Source organism: Schistocerca serialis, chromosome 11 (assembly GCF_023864345.2).
Source record: "Schistocerca serialis cubense isolate TAMUIC-IGC-003099 chromosome 11, iqSchSeri2.2, whole genome shotgun sequence".
Lineage (NCBI taxonomy): Eukaryota > Metazoa > Arthropoda > Insecta > Orthoptera > Acrididae > Schistocerca > Schistocerca serialis.
The window spans coordinates 137,076,824-137,098,103 of record NC_064648.1 but is presented as its reverse complement, the minus strand read 5'-3'; positions in this window follow the sequence as shown (position 1 = coordinate 137,098,103).

Sequence of the window (21,280 nt, the reverse complement as noted above, 5' to 3'; positions counted from 1 at the left end):
TAGACGGTAAGTGACAGCATCATCTGCAAAGAACTTCAGACGGTTCCTCAATTGTCTCCGAAATCGTTTATATAGATAAGAAACAGCATTACCTTGGGAAACGCTGAAACTTACTTCTGTTTCACTCGATGTCTTCTCCAATTATTACGAATTGTGAAATCTGTGACAGGAAATGACGAATCCAGTCACAGTCCAGCCGGTGACGACATTCCATAAGCATGCACTTTGACTACAGGTTGCTTGTGAGTTACAGTGTCAAATGCCTTCTGGAAATCTAGAAAGACAAAATCAACTGGAAATCCATTGTCGACAGCACTCAGTACCTCGTGTGAATAAAGAGCTAGTTGTGTTTAGCAAGAACGGTGTTATCTAAATCCGTGTTAAGTGTTTGTCAACAGACTTCTCTTCGAGATAATTCATAATGTTCGAACACAATATATGTTCCAAAATCCTGCTGCAAATTGACGTTAGTATTGTGGCCCTGTAATTTCATGGAATACTGCTACTGCATTTCTTGAGTACTGGTGTGACCTGTGCAAGTTTCCAGTCTTTGAGTTACGGATTTATTGTCAGGGTGTCACAATATTCAGTTTCGCTACGACAATCCTGTGTCCACTAATCTCAATATATGTCTTGGTGCTCGTTATTGTCTCAGGATTATTTGCTGCTAAGAGATCAAGTGTGTTTCCACAACTGTTTACTTTACTAGTGGGCTCATGAACTTACTGTTCGAAATAATCTTGAGAGAATGAGTTCAGCACAATTTCGGACGATGTTCTATCTGTACCTCCGCATTTAAACATGTATTTTCGCCAACATATCGAGAGTAAACTGAAATCACAACCAACAACAATTTTGTGAGTCTGGTACGTGTTTGCAATTAGACTCAAGTTTTCTTTGAACCTTTCAACAGTTGTATCATCTGAGTTGGAAGGTCGGTAAAAGGATCCAATTACTATATTGTTCCGGTTGCCAAGAGTGAGCTAAACTCATACTGACTTACAGGAACTATCTACTTCAATTCCGCTAAAAGATTAACTATCGGTACTTCTAACACAAACAAACACGCCATCGCCAACTATGTTTAGTCTATCCTCTTTTTCCCTCCGACCACCGTTAGGTCCTTTGCAAAAATTTCGGCTGGACTTAACTCCGGCTTTAGCCAGCTTTCAGTGCCTATAACGATTTGAGCATTTGTACTTTCTAGTAACGTCTGGGGCTCCGGTACTTCCACAACACAGATAGGACAATTTACAACTGTTATACCGATGGTTCCTGGATCTATGTTCTTCTTGCGTTCGACCTGCACCCTTTGAGGCTGAAGCCCTTTCTGTGTTTCTCTGAGACCCTCTAACCTAAAAAGCCGCCCAGTCCAAGCTACACAGCCGCTGCTATCCGCGTAACCGCCTCCTGCGTGTAGTGGCTCCTGACGTACTTTGCGGAATATCATCGAATAGCGGTAATACTTAAAAACAATTCTTAATAATAATAATTATTGATTCTAAGTGGATATCGCTGGAAAATGGGGGTTTCGGGAGGGGAAAATTTAAAATCAAACACAACAATGGTAAAATGACGTAATTACGAACATATGGGAAACGTATACGTACAGACTTTCGACAGAACAACGCAAGCAATTCTAAAAAGTTTTCAAAGTAGAAATAACAGGGTACAAGCAGTTGTACTTCAAATATTCAAAAGGCAAACTGACTACCAACAACAACACAACTCGGTATTACTAGCAAATTGCTTCAAAAACCTTTTAAACTGCGAGAAACTCACACAACGACTAATTTTCAGACAGCCTCAAAAGGAAAACCCACCTTCAAAGTGACTGTACCGCATTACACTGGACAATACACTGGCCAGACGAAAAACAACAGGGTCCAGAACAAGATGGGATAATGGCTGAGATGTGAAAACAAGGAGGGAGCGGGCAGCTGAAACCTTTTACGAGGTTATGAAATGTTGCTGGGAGGAGTACCGGACGACTGGAAGCAAGCCACAATCCATCCGCCACGTAAGAAGGGAGACAGGACGGGCACCACCATTTACCCAGCTCCCTGCTGAGACCTCTACTGAGTAAGACAGAACACCAAGCAGGAGAGACAACTGGCAAGTGCCAAGCGGGGTTGAAAACAATCTAACTTGAAAACAATCATCAGGATCAGAACAATGAAGAACCTCAACACAGTCGTTACATTCACAGATTTCAAAAAAAAACTTACAGTTCTGTAAACAGAGCAGAGTTTCCTTAACACTGGAAGAAGCAGGTGCTGACCAAATCAGCAGACAGTCAGTCAAACAGACACTTACAGACACAACTTCGAAAGTTAAAATCCTAAGGAAATTTCTGAAGCCTTCAGAACTGACACAGGAGTCCGGCAGGGCGACGGCGTCTCACAGATACTCTTCAGTATGATCTCAGAACAAGGTCACGAGAGAGATGAATAAATAACTACAAGAGAAAAACATCGACCGAATCCATCTAGTAGAAAGAGCGAGAACTGACGTGGAATATCTTGTTTTTTTTCTGACTATATTGCTATGATTTCTAAGGATAAAACAGATACAAAGATAATGATAGAAACACTGTACAAAATTTCATCTACAACCTGACGACAAATATCGGAAACGAAAACAGAATGCATTGAACATAAACACAATTGAAAAAAATATATACCAGCACAAGATGAAAACGTCCAAAGAGTTGATATGTTTAAGTATTGAAGAGAATGGATACAATCAAATGGGTTAGACAATACTACAAGCAAAGAAAGATCAAGGAAAATGGAATTAGCAAACAAAATGCCCGAAAAGTTATATAATAAGAAATAAGTATCATTCCAGGCAAAAATTTAACGCTACGCAACAGTAATTAAACCGGATGCAGTATAGACATTTGAATGCCCAACACCGAGTACAAGAGGTGAATAAGCAGAACTGGAAAAGCAGAAAAGCTTCAGGGCCACAAAAGAACAAAGGTAATAGCTTGACGAAGAGGAGAAAAGAAAAGCTACAGAGAAACATAGGGACAATCGCAGACAAAATAAGAAAGAGGAGATGAAAGTTTTACGGCCATATTTATAAAATGAATCACAACAGGCTAACGGAGAAAATCTTTAATTTCATTTCGAAATTAAGAAACACCACGAGATGGCTGGAAGACACAAGAAAGGGTCTGAGAAAACTAAAGCTCACAGAAGACACCAGGCAGGACAGGGAAAATTTCAGGCTAGTGATCAACACTGCAAAATTTCTTATCCGACAACAGATTTCACAACGTAGGAGGTTGATGTCAAATGAACAGAGCCAGGCCGTCAGACAATGCATATAGAGATTCTGGGAAGGATACAAACAATGTACCAGTGTCTTAGGTTCCAAGCTGTCTATAGCTGACCGAATTCAGTAATAAAAAACTTGAGAAACTGAAGCTGGACGTAAATAGGAAATAAGGAGGAATCAACACAGAATTCCTAAAAGTAGCACTGAAGAGGTAAGGAAAATTCACGAGAAAATGCCAAATATTGGAACCGGTCACGACAATTGAGCAACAGATTTCAGATCAAGATATCTTGTCCACGTTTCACTATCTTCAGCGTTTCTGCACTAAGGGAGTGCAGTTCTTTGCTACAGGATTTCTATTCTTGATGTCGCATTCTGTACTACTGCGTCAAAAAAGAAATTCTGGAATCGACAACTAAACTTGACGTAGATATCTCAAGTACAGAGACAAGTAATAAAAAATCCTAAAAAGTAATAACAATACAAACTTATTGAAATGTCAGGGAAAGTAACGAACCGTGCAATAGAGACCTACAATTTACCTATATAGGCATAGCCGTCCTCTTAGGTTCCTGCGTAACCACACCCTCACAAATCGTGCCGTTTGTGGTGAAATACTGACAAATATTCGTGAGAATCAAGATTATAAATATGACTGCTAACCGTTCCAGTCGCAGCAGTTAAGCTGTTCTTTAGATTCCTGCCTGACCTCCCCTTCGGAAATCATATCTTATTGGGAAAGAAGTAGCCAAATATTTGACGAGAACGAAGATTACAAACACGATTGCTGCTTGATTTACTGACAGCAGTTTAAGCTGTGCGCTTAGGTTTCTCCCTAACCACGCTATCGGAAATTGCGACATATTTGCAATAAACGGCACAGTGAACGTCAGGCACTAAGAGAACCAAAAAAAAAAAATGTTCAAATGTGTGTGAAATCCTAAGGGCCCAAACTGCTGAGGTCATCTGTCCCTACACTTAGACACTGCTTAAACTAACTTATGCTAAGAACAACACACACACCCATGGTAGAGGGAGCACTCGCGATTAGTGACATGGCGCCTCTAACCGCGCGGCCTAAGACAACCAGAGATAACATTTAATGACGGGGCACTTTCATCTTTCGCATCGTAGACCAATGATGCCACACACGACGTCGCTGGTCAAAGCTGACGGGTGGAACAGGACACTAGAACTGAACCTAAATAGTACTTAGTGCTGGAATTGATCTATAATCTTGTAGAAATTCTTGTAGAAATAAATTGCCTCTTACCATTGATCCATGGAGGACGTATGTTTCAAGAAACCACGACGGTGTACTAACCTTGTCGAGAATTATCCAAACAAGCGACTGAACATGGCACTTGGCGTGGCAGCTTTGTAGGAGCATTTATAATTTGCAGACGCCCGATCTTCCTGTAATTAAAAGATTCATAAAATTAATGTTCCTCCTACACAGACTGTGTTAGACAGTTTCGTATGAATAATCCGTTCGACTGGTTTGTAAATTATTCTAAATATAGCTGCTGTGTTGATCTCTGTATTTATCAAACATGCGCGAGTCGAGAATTAATGTTACACATGCACAGAAATGTGCAATCGTTTCGGTGCCTGTGCTTTGCCAGAGACCAGGGGCCCTATCCTGTATCGTTCATACCGATCGGTGTAGTAGGTTACTCTCGGTAGTGACGTCATTTTCGATTCTTTATCGAAATATCCTATTCAGTAAACTTCTGGGACTTATTACCGAACGGTCCTCCCACCGATTATGCGACAATTGTACAGAGAGGTTTTGGATTTCTGTCTGGTCCTGTCGATCGGTGAGCTGTGGTTTATCCACACCTATAATATGTTACTTTAAACATATTTAGCGGTTTTAGTTTGGATTTAGTGATTGTGTTACTAAATAATCACCAGAGGACGCATCCAGTTAAAAGTGAGTTCATAATAGACTATTTTCATTTCTTAGAAATATGGTTAGGATAGTTTGTTACTGTGAATGATTACATTAAAAAAAACCGTTTTCAGTCAATATTCTCTCAAAATATGTGTTATTTTTATGCATATAACAGTTTAAAGATAATTAAATTTCAAGACATTCACTCTGCTTACGCATATTACATTACTGAACTGATGTTACTAGTGCCTTTGTCTACTCTTTCCCACAAATGGGTTAGTTAGTAATTATCGAAACGTGTTTACAACTTTCAAGTAACAATGGAATGCAAATATGTGTAACCCGCTATCAGAAACCTTCCAAACTATCACGCATTTATGATTACGCAGCACCGTTTGGCAACGAAGTCAGCCTACGTTCCTCTACATAATATTACAAGATTTGATCTCTGTGCGGCCGTTGTTCTTGTGGTCAAGTGATTAGCGCGCGAGATGGCGGTACGAAAGGACACGGGTTCGCGCATCGGTGGATGGAATAAATTTTTTTTTCCTCTACATCTATATGCAACACGTTGTGAGACAATGTTACTCGTGTAAGATAAGATTTTTCTGCAATATTCGTTATTACTTACCTGTAAGAGCGCACTTCCTCAGTAATGATTTCGTGATTTCTGTGTGTTTAAAACACGAAATATGAAATTACTGTGAGTGAAACAATCGACAGTGACCTTTATATTTCTTCTTGTCAGAAATAATTCACCATTTCTTCCGAATATGTAGCGATTTCCGAGTATGCGGTTTGACAGGAATCTAAGAGCACAACTTAAATTACTTGGAATGTAACTAGCAAAGTCATCTTCATAATCTTGCTTGTCACAAGTATTTATCTGCGAGAGAATCCACAACCACAGTAGACAGAGATGAAAGATCTCTTCCGAAATATTTTTGACTGTTGCAGCATATACGAAACATTTTCATTCATGAGATGCATGTTATAAACTTCGACAAACTGTAGGAGCTCTCGAAAATGCGTTTTCTTTTTTTTTTCAGTTTTGTTTTTAAGACCCAAATCGTTGACGCATCACATAGGTAGGTGGGCTACTTAATCATTTGGATCTCTAGAGCGTGTTATAACCACATTCTGTTTATCTTCTTATTCTTTGGAACTTTCAGAATCAATTTTTCGGGTGTTTTTATAGATGTATTAGGACAATGTGGTATTAGACACTATTCCTAACTCATATTCCGAAACGTAAAATCCAAAACACGATGTCAGTGTGAATTAGAATACGATGACATAATGCGGCATTTACGACAATCTGCAGAATACAGTCAAATACCCTATCGTTATTATGCATGCATGGAAACATGCGGTCAGGGAAACTGTAAAAATTTCTATGCATTTAAGCTGAGAATCATGGAAATGAATATACTGCGTCTGATACTGTTAGGGAGGAGCCCAGGGCGATGAAGGTGGGTACGTCAGCTCGATGGAATGCGGCGTCATGCGTTGTGGCGACGTAAACACGATTTTGAGGAGCAAGTCTCTAGGGTAATGCAACAGGACGGTACGTCAAACTAATGTCTGACACCTTAATGGCTCACTATGGGACTTAACATCTGTGGTCATCAGTCCACTAGAACTTAAAACTACTTAAACCTAACTAACCTAAGGACAGCACACACATCCATGTCCGAGGCAGGATTCGAACCTGCGTCCATAGCGGTCACGCGGTTCCAGACTGATGCGCCTAGAACCGCACGGCCACACCGGCCGGTGACACCTTAACATCAGGTAAAATTTGTACGAATAGTACCCAGATGTGAAGCCGCTAAGTAATGTCTAGCGTAGTCAACAATACTACAAATGAATCTGCTCAATTCTTATACAGGCACTCACGTCAGTACAGAAGGAATGAGTCATGAAAATACTTCAGGCCACACTTGAAAGGGTGTGGATTGCTGCCGATATTTGTTAATTCTCGTGGTAATTTAATGTAAATGGAGAATACTGCATGTCCGAGTCAAGGAGGTGCGATCGAAATGCTGGGTTGATTTCTCCCTAGTATTAACTGAGTGAAGGCTGCTAATTATCGGAGAAAACCACGCATTGTTAACAACAAACGAAGTTGAAATATACATTTAGAGGCCCGCGCCAGAGCTCCCAGACTCCTGAACAGGGGTCGACCACAGTTTCGTGAACTTTCACCACATTTTGCTGTATCTGCCGTTTTCTGAGCCAAGAAGAGTCTTTGAGAATGAGAAAAGCAACAGCAGAATATAACATCGCAAATCATAAGCTAATCAGCACAAGTAAAGCAGACTAATTCTCGTGTTGGGCTATCACTTATTTCAGATACTCTTCCAGTGATACATACAGCGCTGTTAAGTTTTTGAACAAAATACTGAACGTGCGCTGTCTATGTCAGCTTACCACCTACCAGAACAACGAATTTTGATTGTTCGGACTGACTAATTATATGCCTATTATCTCTGATTGAAACGTCAGTTGTAGTTCAGTTGTTCGCCAGAAACTGTAAAAATATTTTGATTTAGCATCAATTCCTTTTCTACAACACACGAACTTAAACGCCTTCAACTCCTCTGTTTGACACAGTGCTTATGTTCCACTTAGTATGCTTCACTACCAAAAAAATCAAGTCAGAAAACAGATACATCTTACAATTTGCTTTGATACTCCGCAAGCCACCTGATGGTGTGTGGCAGAGGATACTTATTGCACCACTGACTGATTCCTCTCTTCTTGTTTTCTCGGCAAATATACGTTTTCGGACAACATATATGGTGATGAAAAATGCTAAGTTTACAATTGTAAGTAGGCTGTTTAAGTTTTTATATTGGTAACGCCACGTAGCGCTCTGCATGAAAATCGCTGGCTGTGCTGTGTGCAGTCTATGGCTAGTTTGCATTGTTGTCTGCCATTGTAGTGTTGGGCAGCTGGATGTGAACAGCGCGTAGCGTTGCGCAGTTGGAGGTGAGCCGCCAGCAGTGGTGAATTTGGGGAGAGAAATGGCGGAGTTCTGAAATTTGTTAGACTGGATGTCATGAACTGCTATGTATATTATGACTTTTGATGACTATTAAGGTAAATACATTGTTTGTTCTCTATTAAAATCTTTCATTTGCTAACTATGCCTATCAGTAGTTAGTGCCTTCAGTAGTTTGAATCTTTTATTTAGCTGGCAGCAGTGGCGCTTGCTGTATTGCAGTAGTTCGAGTAACCAAGATTTTTGTGAGGTAAGTGATTTGTGAAACGTATAGGTTAATGTTAGTCAGGACCATTCTTTTGTAGGGATTTTTGAAAGTCAGATTGCGTTGCGCCAAACAATATTGCGTGTCAGTAATTTTACTAAAGGGGCGTTTCATATGTCGACCCTTAGTCGACGATACCTCACTGGAATCTTCTGATATTTTCTTGTAGTTTGTGTAATTAGTGTAGCTTTTGTTTATTGCTAGCGCGTAATTGTAGAGAGAATTTCCTTTGTAGTTGTAGTTTTTCATTCTTGTACAGTAAAACAGTTGTGGCATGCATGTAGATTTGCACTAAGTATTTCGCAGCTGCGCTTGCAATTAATGAGATATCATTTTCAATGCTATGTTAATGTTTTTTCTTATTTTGCTCTTCAAATTGTGCTTTCTGAGTTGTCATGTGAAATATTGTGACAATAATGGCGTGTGAAAAACGTAATACTAGGCTCCAAAGTAAACTGAGAAATGACAGTGAAGACGAAAGCAGTGTGTTAGCGCCACCATGTAATGAATTAACTAATGTTCAAAGTAGTAATTTGGTAACTGTGCATAGGGAAATGGAGCAGGCAGTAGACAATGGTGTAGACAGTGAAACAATTAGCGAACAGGAAGCATTATCGATCGATCGGTCGGCAAGAGCCCGCCTCAGGAATCTGGAATGATAGGACACAATTTTGCAAATACTGCAGATTCAGGTTTTGGGTCCTCACCGTTTTCTCAAATAAGTCAAGACATATTTTCTGCTTGTCAAAATGTGAATGTTGCCGGTGCAACTTCACTGCCGAAAAGCACTGAGGAACATGTTTCAGACACCAGTGCATTGTTATTACAGTTAATGAAACAAATGGGACAAAGGCTACAAAAGTTAGACACAATGGAACAAAATCTTCAAAAGTTAGACACAAAGCTTGAACAAAATCAGAAACAAATGGGACAAAATCTTCATAAGTTAGACACAATGGAACAAAATCTTCAAAAGTTAGACACAATGGAACAACACCAGAGACAAACACAGCAACATTTAGATGCAATGGAACAAAATCTTCAAAAGTTAGACACCACAATTAAACAAACACGTGAAGATTTAACTACTGATCGAATCGAAATGTCAAAAAGTCTGTAATGACGTAAAAACACAAATTTGTGAGCATTTCCAACCTATTTTTTCGGGTCATGAAAATGCATTACAGAATCACGAAGCAGCCATAAAGGAACTACACCTTGCAAGCTAAAATTGACTCAGTTGCATCTACCGATTCGGTTACGCAACTTGCAAAAACTCAGGAAAACTTAGACACAGTAGATACTCTGAAAATTGGTTCAGAAAGACACATGGAGGAAATTAGTTCATTATCAGAGAAAGTAGTTGAACTTTTGGATCAGCTAAATAATTTATCTTCGAAGGTAGATGATAATCTGAATGACACAAAACCGGTAGTCTTTAATGACACAGAAGAGTGCGAACAAATTAGGAAACTGAAACAAAATCTAAATCAAATTAATACGCAACACCAAAGAGAAATCCGGGAAGAACAAGATCAGTTGACACAGAAGCCACTCGCGCTCCAATATGGGAAGAGGGACATAGAAATACGGAACAGCCACAAAATAACAACTCAGGGCACTTCGGAAATTATGAAAGAAATTGGCAAGGTACACCGAATTTTGAGATGCAACCGCCGAAACTACGACGTAACAATGACCGACATGCGACTCGCCGACACGATGATTTTGACTATAAGCTGTTCATTACTACACGTAAATTCAAAACATTTAAGAATTCTGGCAATGACATTCATCCACAAGCATGGCTCCATCAATTCTCTCACTGTTTTCCTCCCAACTGGTCATTAGAGCACAGATTAGGATTCATGTGTGGCTATTTAGAGAAAGAATCAGCTGTAAGAATGCGATCGGTCATTCACGATTGCCACAGTGAAGGAGAATTTTATCATGCCTTCCTCTCAGCATATTGGTCTCAAGCTACACAAGACCGAATAAAACATAGCATCATAATGATGAAACATTTCGTACAATTGGAATTTTCTAGTCTTGTCAAATATTTCGAAGACATGTTGCACAAGATTGAGGACCTGTCAAACCCATACAGCCCCTCAGAACTCATCTGCATTTGCTTAATCAAGTTACCTGAACATTTGCGACATATTATTTTGGCAGGACGTTGCAAAGACGACACTGAAGCTTTTCAGGGACTGTTACAAGAATTGGAAATTGACACTGACAATCGCGGAATGCGAAAACAGGAGCACAACAATTACAGGTCACATCCGTCACAATTCCACGATGACAGAAATAATAACTGGACATGACAAAGCTATTACTACAACGTAAATCGTGACCAAAACAGACACCACCCGTATGACAACCACTGCCAGGGTAATAGTTACAGAGAAAGATCGCATTTCAGTAGTAATAAATATGACAGAGACAATCATAGAAACAAACAATATGGCAACCAGAACTATTATTATCACGGGAGACAGAATAACTTCAGACGCAACGGTCCACCGTGCAGTGATAATTCAGGGAGAAATTCTCCACTACTTAACCGACAAGAAAGAAACTACAGGAACTACCTATATGACGACAGACGATATAATCATAACGACAGGCCTGAATTTCATCAGAACTGGCTAGATTCAAACAAGGCAGCGCCCTCTCAAAAAGGTGAATTTGTAAAAGTTAGGTCTCTTAATCCCAATAACGCAGCGCGCCAACAAAGAGACAGACAATGACTCGCACCGCAGGCAGACACGTGCGCCGGCTGGCACAGAGAAAAATTCCAGTATTCCTTATCGACATATACAACATGATAATTGCATTGAAAATGAAACTCTGCGCACTAGAAAGGGTAAAAGATTGCACCACATTTCACATGTAAACCGTTTATTGAAAGATAATCTGCTTTCTAACTTTGTCTTTGGCATATATACGCAAAGCATTTCACTTTCGTTTATGATGAGGTAAGAACATTGACTTCAGCAGAACTTTGCTTACAGAGGACGATAACTACGACACTTCCACAGAATTATCTTACAGCAAAACGCACATTTGGCGCTACAGGACACGCATTAGAGTGATTAATATTGTACTTAAACCATTAATTTTTTAGATTTTTGAATTACAAACAATGTTTTCCGTGATACATTTCATCCAGTTGTTGTTATCTGTAACACCTGAGGGTACAATTACGTTAATTTTCAGTGGGTACACGCCTACTTTGTGTACCATGTGTTGGGCAAGCACAAGGAGCCCTAGCTAATATGGTATTTGCTTATACAACTTCACACATCGGCACCATATTCCTCTAACACACAAATTACAAAGCTATCTCATCATTTAACTGCAGTGGTACAACGGAATCTAATACTGCTCTCCCAGGAAAGACATAACGCACAAACACTTAGAAGAGTTGCTCCTCTTGTACATAAGGCGTCATTGTCCGTTTTTTATTCATTCCCGGTGCAATTTCTGTGTTTCATCATCAATGTGAAGGTCCAAGGGATACAGTAAACCTGTAGTGGTGCATCGGAATCTAATACAGTTGTCCCAAGAAAGGCTCAAAGCACAAATACTTAGAAGAGCTACTCCTCTTGTAAATAAGTCGGCATTGTGCATTTTGTATTCAATGCCGATGCAATTTCTGTGTTTCATCGTCAATGTGAAGGTCCAAGGGACACAGTAAATCTGCAGTGGTGCACCGGAATCTAATACTGCTCTCCCAGGACAGGCTCAAAGTACAAACTCTTAGAAGAGTTACTCTTCTAGTATATAAGTAGTCATTGTCCGTTTTTTATTCAATCCCGGTGCAATTTCTGTGTTACATCATCAATGTGAAAGTCCAAGGGATACAGTAAACCAGCAGTGGAGCATCGGAATCGAAAACTGCTGTCCCAGTAAAGGCTCAAAGCACAAAATCTTAGTAGAGTTACTCCTATTGTATACAAGTAAGCATTGTGCCTTTTGGGTTCAGTCCCGATGCAATTTCTGTGTTTCATTGTTAATTTGAAGGTCCAAGGGTTACAGAAAAAATGCAGTGGTGCATCGGAATCAAATACTGCTCTCCCAGGAAAGGCTAAAAGCATAAACTCTTAGAAGAGTTACTACTCTTGTAAATAAGTCGGCATTGAGCCTTTTGTTTTCAATCCCGATGCAATATCTGTGTTTCATCGTCAATGTGAAGGTGCAAGGGGTACAGTAAACCTGCAGTGGTGCATCGGAATCAAATACTGCTCTCCCAGGAAAGGCTCAAAGGACAAACCCTTTGAAGACTCACTGCTCTTGTATATAAGTCGGCATTGTGCCTTTTGAAATCAATCCCGATGCAATTTCTGTGTTTCATCGTCAATGTGCAGGTCCAAGGGATACAGTAAACTTGCAATGGTGCACCGGAATCTAATACTGCCGTCCCAGGACTGGCTCAAACCACAAACTCAGAGAACAGTTACTCCTCTTGTATATAAGACAGCATTATGCTTTTGTAGTCCATCCCGATGCAATTTCTGTGTTTCAACGCAATGGGAATGTCCAAGGGATACAGTAAACCCGCAGTGGTGCATCGGAATCTAATACTGCTCTCCCAGGAAAGGCTAAAAGTAGAAACTCTTAGAAGAGTTACTCCTCTTGTAAATAAGTCGGCATTGAGCCTCTTGTATTCAATCCCGATGCAATATCTGTGTTTCATCGTCAATGTGAAGGTCCAAGGGATACAGTAAACCTGCACTGGTGCACCGGAATGTAATACTGCTCTCCCAGGTAAGGCTAAAAGCACAAACTATTAGAAGAGTTACTCCTCTTGAATATAAGTCGACATTGTGCTGTTTGTATTCAATCCATATGCTATTTCTGCGTTTCACCGTCAATGTGATGGTCAAAGGGACACAGTAAATCTGCAGTGGTGCATCGGAATCTAATACTGCTGTCCCAGGTAAGGCTCGAAGTACAAACTCATACAAGAGTTACTTCTCTTATAAATAAGTCGGCATTGTCCGTTTTTTATTCAATCCCGGTGCAATTTCTGTGTTTCATCATGAATGTAAAGGTCCAAGGGATACAGTAAACCTGCAGTGGTGCATCGGAATCTAAAACTGCAGTCCCAGGAAAGGCTCAAAGCACAAAATCTTAGAAGAGTTACTCCTCTTGTAAATAAGTTGGCATTGAGCTTTTTGTTTTCAATCACGATGTAATATCTGTGTTTCATCGGCAATGTGAAGGGCCAAGGGATACAGTAAACTTTCAATGGTGCGTGGGAATCTAATACTGCCGTCCCAGGACTGGCTCAAACCACAAACTCATAGATTAGTTACACCACTTGTATATAACTCGACATTGTGCATTTTGTATTCAAACCCGATCCAATTTATGTGTTTCATCGTTAATGTAAAGGTCCAAGGGATACAGTAAACCTGCAGTGGTGCATCGGAATCTAATACTGCTCTCCCAGGAAAGCCTCAACGCACAAACTCTTACAAGAGTTACTCCTCTTGTATATAAGGAGGCGTTGTGGCTTTCGTATTCACTCCTGATGCAATTTCTGTGATTCATCGTCCGTGTGAAGGTCCAAGGGATACAGTAAACCTGCAGTGTTGCATCGGAATCTAATACTGCTCTCCCAGGAAAGGCTCATCGCACAAACTCTTAGAAGAGTTACTCCTCTTGTATATAAGTCGTCATTGTCCGTATTTTACTCAATCCCGGTGCAATTTCTGTGTTACATCGTCAATGTGAAGGTCCAAGGGTTACAATAAACCTGCAGTGGTGCATCTGAATCTAATACAGCTGTCCCAGGAAAGACTCAAAGCACAAACTCTTAGAACAGTTACCCCTCTTGTAAATAAGTCGGCATTGAGCATTTTGAATTAAATCCCGATGCAATTTCCTTGTTTCATCGTCAATGTGAAGGTCCGAGGGATACAGTAAACCTGCTGTGGTTCATCGGAATCTAATACAGCTGTCCCAGGAAAGACTCAAAGCACAAAATTTTAGAAGAGTTACTCCTCCTGTAAATAAGTCGGCACTGAGCCTTTTGTATTCAATCTCGATGCAATTTCCTTGTTTCATCGTCAATGTGAAGGTCCAAGGGATACAGTTAACCTGCAGGGGTGCATCGGAATCTAATACTGCTGTCCAAGGAAAGGCTCAACGCACAAATTCTTACAAGAGTTACTGCTCTTGTATGTGAGTCGTCATTTTCCGTTTTTTATACAATCCCGGTGCAAATTCTGTGTTTCATCGTCAATGTGAAGGTCCAATGGATACAGTAAGCCTGCAGTGGTGCATCGGAAACTAATACTGCTCTCCCAGGAAAGGCTCAAAGCACAAACCCTTTAAGAGTCACTCGTCTTGTATATAATTTGGCATTGTGCGTTTTGTATTGAATCCCGATGCAATTTCTGTGTTTCAATGTCTATGTGAAGGTCCAAGGGATACAGTAAAACTGCAGTGGTGCATCGATATCTAATACTGCTCTCCCAGGAGAAGGCTCATAGCACAAAATATTAGAACAGTTACTCCTCTTGTATATAAAACACCCTTGCGCCTTTTGTATTCAATCCCGATGCAATTTCTGTGTTTCTTCTTCAATGTGAAGGTCCTAGGAATACAGCAAACCTGCAGTGGTGTATGGGACTCTAATACTGCTGTTCGAGGAAAGGCTCAAATCACAAATTCTTGGAAGAGTTACTCCTCTAGTATATAAGTCGGCATTGTGCCTTTTGTATAGAATCCCGATGCAATTTCTATGTTTTATCGTTAATGTGAAGGTCCTAGGGATACAGTAACTTTGCTGTCGTGCATCGGAATCTAATACTGCTGTCTCAGGAGAGGCTGTAGCACTAACTCTTACAAGACCTAAGCCTCTTGAATATAATTCGGCATTGGGCCATTTTTATTCAATCCAGATGCAATTTCTGTGTTTCATCGTTAATTTGAAGGGCAAGGGATACAGAAACCTGCAGTGGTGCATCGATATCTAATACTGCTCTCCCAGGAAAGGCTCAAATCACAAACGCTTTGAAGACTCACTCCTCTTGTATATAATTTTGCATTGTGCGTTTTGTATTCAATCCCGATGCAATTACTAGGTTTCATCAACAATATGAATTTCCAAAGGATACAGTAAACTTGCAGTGTTGCATCGGAATCTAATACTGCTCTAACAGGAAAGGCTCAACGCACAAGCTTTCAAAAGAGTTACTCCTCTGGTATACAATTCGGATTTGTGCCTTTGGTATCCGATCCCGATGCAATATCTGTATTTCATCGTCAATGTGAAGGTCGAAGGGATACAGTAATCCTGCAATGGTGCATCGGAATCTAATACTGCTGTCCCAGGGCAGGCTCAAAGCTCAATCTCTTAGAATAAGTAACTCCTCTTGTATATAAGCCGACATTGTGCCTTTTGTATTCAATATCGATGCAATTTCTGTGTTTCATCGTCAATGTGAAGGTCCAAGGAATATAGTAAACCTGCAATAGTGCATCGAAAACTAATACCGCTCTCCCAGGAGAGGCTGATAGCACAAATTGTTGGAAGAGTTACTCCTCTTCTACTTAAGACAGCATTGTGATTTTGTATTCAATCCCGATGCAATTTGTGTGTTTCATCGTCCGTGTGAAGGTCCAAGGGATACAGTTAACCTGCAGTGGTGCATCGGAATCTAATACTGCTCTCCCAGAAAAGGCTCAAATTAAACTCTTAGAAGAGTTATTCCTCTTGCAAATAAGTCAGCATTGTGCCTTTTGTATTCAATCCTGATGCAATATCTGTGTTTCATCGTCAATGTGAAAATCCAAGGGATGCAGTAAACATGCAGTGGTGCATCGGAATCTAATACTGCTCTCCCACGAAAGGTTCAACGCACAAACTCTGAGAAGAGTTACTCCTCTTGTAAATAAGTCGGCATTGAGCCTTTTGTATTCAATCCCGATGCAATATCTGTGTTTCATCGTCAATGTGAATGTCCATGGGATACAGTAAACCTGCAGTGGTGCTTCGGAATATAATACTGCTCTCCCAGGAAAGGCTCAAAGCACAAACTATTGGATGAGTTACTCCTCTTGTATATAAGCCGGCATTGTGCCTTTTGTATTCAACAACGATGCAATTTCTGTGTTTCATCGTCAATGTGAAGGTCCAAGGAATATAGTAACCCTGCAATGGAGCATCGAAATATAATACTGCTCTCCCAGGAGAGGCTGATAGCACATAGGATTGGAAGAGTTATTCCTCTTCTATTTAAGACAGTATTGTGCCTCTTGTATTCAATCCCAAGGCAATTTGTGTGTCTCATCGTCCACGTGAAGGTCCGAGGGGTTCAGTAAACCTGCAGTGGTACATTGGAATCTAATACTGCTCTCCCAGGATGTGCTCAAAGTAAACTCTTAGAAGCGTTACTCCTCTTGTAAATAAGTCGGCATTGTGCCTTTTGTATTCAATCCCGATGCAATTTCTGTGTTTCATCGTCAATGTAAAGTTACAAGGGATACAGTAATCCTGCAGTGGTGCATCGGTACCTAATACTTCTCTCCCAGGAAAGGCTCAAAGCACAAACGATTGGATGAATTACTCCTCTTGTATATAAGCCGGAATTGTGCCTTTTGATTTCAATATAGATGCAATTTCTGTGTTCCATCGTCAATGTGAATGTCCAAGGAATACAGTAAACCTGCAATGGAGCACCGAAATATAATACAGCTCTCACAGGAGAGGCTGATAGCACATAGGATTGGAAGAGTTACTCCTCTTCTATTTAAGACAGCATTGTGCCTTTTGTATTCAATACCGATGCAATTTGTGTGTTTCATCGTCCGTGTGAAGGTTCAAGGGATACAGTAAACCTGCAGTAGTGCATCGGAATCTAATACTGCTCTCCTAGGAATGACTGAAAGCACAAACTCTTAGAAGACTTACTCCTCTTGTATATAAGCCGGCATTGTGCCTTTTGTATTCAACATCGATGCAATTTCTGTGTTTCATCGTAAATGTGAAGGTCCAAGGAATATAGTAAACCTGCAATGGAGCATCGAAATATAATACAGCTCTCCCAGGAGAGGCTGATAGCACATAGGATTGGAAGAGTTATTCCTCTTCTATTTAAGACAGCATTGTGCCTTTTGTATTCAATCCCAAGGCAATTTGTGTGTTTCATCGTCCATGTGAAGGTCCGAGGGATTCAGTAAACCTGCAGTGGTACATTGGAATCTAATACTGTTCTACCAGGAAAGGCTCAAAGGAAACTTTTAGAAGAGTTACTCCTCTTGTAAATAAGTCGGCATTGTGCCTTTTGTATTCAATCCCGATGCAATTTCTGTGTTTCATCGTCAATCTGAAGTTCCAAGGGATACAGTAAACCTGCAGTGGTGCATCGGAAACTAATAGTGCTCTCGCGGGAAAGGCTCAACGCACGAAATCTTAGAATAATTACTCCTCTTGTAATAAAGTCGTCATTGTGCCTTTTGTATTCAATGCCGATGTAATATCTGTGTTTCATCGTCAATGTGAAGTTCCAAGGGATACAGTAAATCTGCAGTGGTGCATCGGAATCTAATACTGCTCTCCCAGGAAATGCTCACAGTAAACTCTTAGAAGCGTTACTCCTCTTGTAAATCAGTCGGCATTGTGCCTTTTCTATTCAATCCAGATGCAATTTCTGTGTTTCATCGTCAAAGTGAAGGTTCAAGCGATACAGTAAATCTGCAGTGGTGCATCGGAATCTAATACTGATTTCCCAGGAGAGGCTCAAAGCACAAACTCTTAGAGGAGTTACTCCTCTTGTAATTAAGTCGGCATTGTGCCTTTTGTATTCAATTCCGATGGAATTTCTGTGTTTCATCGTCAATGTGAAGTTCCAAGGTATACAGTAAACCTACAGTGGTGCATCGGAATCTAATACTGGTCTCCCAGGATAGGCTCAAAGCACAAACTCTTAGATGAGTTACTGCTCTTGTAAATAAGTCGGCATTGAGACTTTTGTATTCAGTCCAGATGCAATTTCTGTGCTTCATCGTCAATGGGAGTTTCCAAGTGATACAGTAAATGTGCAATGGTGCTTCGGAATCTAATACTGCTCTCCCATTAGAGGCTCATTGCACAAAGTTTTAGAAGAGTTACTCCTCATGTAAATAAGTCGACATTGTGCCTTTTGTATTCAATCCCGATGCAATATCTGTGTTTCATCTGCAATGTGAAAATCCAAGGGATGCAGTAAACCTGTAGTGGTGCATCGGAATCTAATACTGCTCTCTCACGAAAGGCTCACCGCACAAACTCTTACCAGAGTTACTCCTCTTGTAAATAAGTCGGCATTATGCCTTTTGTATTCAATCACCATGCAATTCCTGGGTTACATCGCCAATGTGATGGTCCAAGGGATATAGTAAATCTGCAGTGGTGCATTGGAATCTAACACTGCTCTTCCAGGAGAGGCGGATAGCAAAAATTATTGGAAAAGTTACTCCTCTTCCATTTACGACAGCATTGTGCCTTTTGTAATCAATCCTGATGGAATTTCTGTGTTTCATCGTCAATGTGATGTTCCAAGGGATACAGTAAACCTGCAGTGGTGCATTGGAAACTAATACTGCTCTCGCAGAAAGGCTCAACGCACAAACTCTTAGAAGAGTTACTCCTCTTGTAATAAAGTCGTCATTGTGCGTTTTGTATTCAATGCCGATGCAATATCTGTGATTCATCGTCAATGTGAAGGGCCAATTAATACAGTAAACCGGCAGAGGTGCATTGGAATCTAATACTGCTCTCCCAGGAAAGGCTCAATGCACAAACTCTTTGAAGAGTTACTCCTCTTGCATATAAGTCGGCATTGTGCCTTTTGTATTCTATCCCAGTGCAATTCATATGTTTCATCGTCAATGTGAAGCTTCAAGGGATAATGTATACCTGCAGTGGTGCATCGGAATCTAATACTGCTTTTCCAGGAGAGGCGGATAGCACAAATTATTGGAAGAGTTACTCCTCTTCTATTTAAGACAGCTTTGTGCCTTTTGTATTCAATCCCGATGCAATTTCTGTATTTCATCATCCGTGTGAAGGTCCAAGGGATACAGTAAACCGGCAGTGGTGCATCGGAAACTAATACTGCTCTCGCAGATGGCTCAATGCACAAACTCTTAGAAGAGTTACTCCTCTTGTAATAAAGTCGTCATTGTGACTTTTGTATTCAATGCCGATGCAATATCTGTATTTCATTGTCAATGTGAAGGTCCAATTAATACAGTAAACGTGCAGAGGTGCATTGGAATCTAATACTGCTCTCCCAGGAAATGCTCAATGCACAAACTCTTTGAAGAGTTACTCCTCTTGTAAATAAGTCGGCATTGAGAATTTGTATTCAATCCCGATGCAATATCTGTGTTCATCGTCAATGTGAAGATCCAAGGGATACAGTAAACATGCAGTGGTGCATCGGAATCTAATACTGCTCTCTCAGGAAATGCTCAAAGTAAACTCTTAGAAAAGTTACTCCAATTGTAAATAAGTCGGCATTGTGCCTTTTCTATTCAATATCGTTGCAATTTTTGTGTTTCATCGTCCGTGTGAAGTTCCAAGGTATACAGTAAACCTGCAGTGGTGCATCGGAATGTAATACTGCTCTCCCAGGAAAGGCCCAAATTAGACTCTTAGAAGAGTTACTTCACTTGTAAATAAGTCGGCATTGTGCCTTTTGTATTCAATCCAGATGCAATTTCTGTGTTTCATCGTCAATGTGAAGGTCCAAGGGTACAGTAAATCAGCAGTGGTGCATCGGAATCTAATACTGTTCGCCTAGGAAAGGCTCAAACCACAAACTCTTAGAAGAGTTACTCCTCTTGTAAATATGTCAGCATAGAGAATTTAGTATTCAATCCTGATGCAATATATGTGTTTCATCGTCATTGTGAATGTCCAAGGGATACAGTAAACCTGTAGTGATGCATCGGAATGTAATATTGCTCTCACAGGAAAGGCTCAAAGTAAACTGTTAGAAGAGTTACTCCTCTTGTAAATAAGTCGGAATTGTGCCTTTTGTATTCAATCCCGATGCAATGTCTGGGTTTAATCGTCAATGTGAAGGTCCAAGGGATACGGTAAATCTGCAGTGGTGCATCAGATTGTAATACTGCTTTTGCAGGAGAGGCGGATAGCACAAAGTATTGGAAGAGTTACTTCTCTTCTAATTATGACAGCATTGTGCCTTTTGATTTCAATCACGATGTAATTTGTGTGTTTCATCGTCCGTGTGAAGGTTCAAGGGATATACAGTAAACCAGCAGTGGTGCACCGGAATCTTATACTGCTCTCATAGGAAAGGCTCAAAGTAAACTCTTCGAAGAGTTACTCCTCTTGTAAATAAATCGGCATTGTGCCTTTTGTATTCAAACCCGATGCAATTTCTGGGTTTCATCGTCAATGTGAAGGTCCAAGAGATACAGTAAATCTGCAGTGGTGCATCAGAATGTAATACTGCTTTTCCAGGAGAGGCGGACAGCACAAAGTACAAAAATGGTTCAAATGGCTCTGAGCACTATGGTACTGAACATCTATGGTCATCGGTCCCCTAGAACTTAGAACTACATAAACATAACTAACCTAAGGGCATCACACAACACGCAGCATTCACGAGGCAGAGAAAATCCCTGACAGTGCCGGGAATCGAACACGGGAACCCGGGCGTGGGAATAGCACAAAGTATTGGAAGAGTTACTCCTTTTCAATTTAAGACAGCATTGTGCCTTTTGTATTCAATCCCGATGCATTTTTTGTGTTTCATCGTCCGTGTGAAGGTCCAAGGGATACAGTAGACCTGAAGTG